Raw genomic sequence first — 1,165 nt, forward strand, 5'->3', positions numbered from 1 at the left:
TAAAACGTTAATTGTAAAGGAAATTCTGTGTGTACAACAGACCTTGTTCATGTGTTGAAATCAATATTTGCAATAAAAATATTATATAATCAGATTAACAGCTGAATAAACTTTTACCAAATAGTCCTTTTCTTTCCAAGTTTTATATAATATGGCTTTTAGAATTTTCCCCACCAGGTGCAGTGGCTCACGCCTGTTTGTAATCCCAGCACTTTGGGAGGCCAAAGCAGGCATATCACGAGGTCAAGAGATCGAGACCATCCTGGCCAGTATGGTGAAACCCCGTCTCTACTAAAAATACAAAAAATTAGCTGGTCGTTGTGGCACGTGCCTGTAGTCCCAGCTACTCGGGAGGCTGAAGCAGGAGAATTGCTTAAACCCAGGAGGCAGAGGTTGCAGTGAGCCAAGATGGAACCACTGCACTCCAGCCTGGCAACAGCGAGACTCCATCTCAAAAAAAAAAAAAAAAAAAAAAAAAACCCATTAAAGTTTCTAAAGGAAGACAATGAATTCCAATGTTTATAATAGCTAATGTTTAAGTAACATGTATTCTGCCATGGTATATACTAATCCCCTTACCTAAAAAAGCTCATTTAGCCAGATGTGGTGGCTCACACCTGTAATCCCAACACTTTGGGAGGCCAAGGCAGGAGGATGAGAGTTCCAAACCAACCTGGGCAACATAGTGAGATGCTGCCTCTACAAAAAAAAATTAAAAACTAGCTGGGTGTAGTGGCACACACCTGTAGTCCTAGCTACCTGGGAGGCTGAAGTGGGAGGATGACTTGAGCCTGGGAGGTGGAGGCTGCAGTAAGCCATGAATGTGCCACTGCACTCCAGCCTGGGTGACAGAGAGACCCTTTCTAAACAAATAAATGGAACAGAAAATAGCTCAGGAAACAAAGGGGCATGAGCAAGAGACTGAGTAGAAAAGCCAGTGATGTAGGTTAACAAAAACAGTATGGTGTTCTAGGGACCCGGGAAGAGTGTCTTAAGGAGGAGCTGTATCAATTGTTAGGTCAAAGTGACACTGATGATCAACTTGAATTTACAAACAGAAGTCACTGATAAAACCTTAACAAAAGCATTTTTAGTGGAGTGGTAAGGATAAAATCTGATCAGAGTGGGGTAATAAACGTGAAAGAAGTAAAATTTAGTACAATTA

Source organism: Rhinopithecus roxellana, chromosome 6 (assembly GCF_007565055.1).
Source record: "Rhinopithecus roxellana isolate Shanxi Qingling chromosome 6, ASM756505v1, whole genome shotgun sequence".
NCBI classification, from domain to species: domain Eukaryota; kingdom Metazoa; phylum Chordata; class Mammalia; order Primates; family Cercopithecidae; genus Rhinopithecus; species Rhinopithecus roxellana.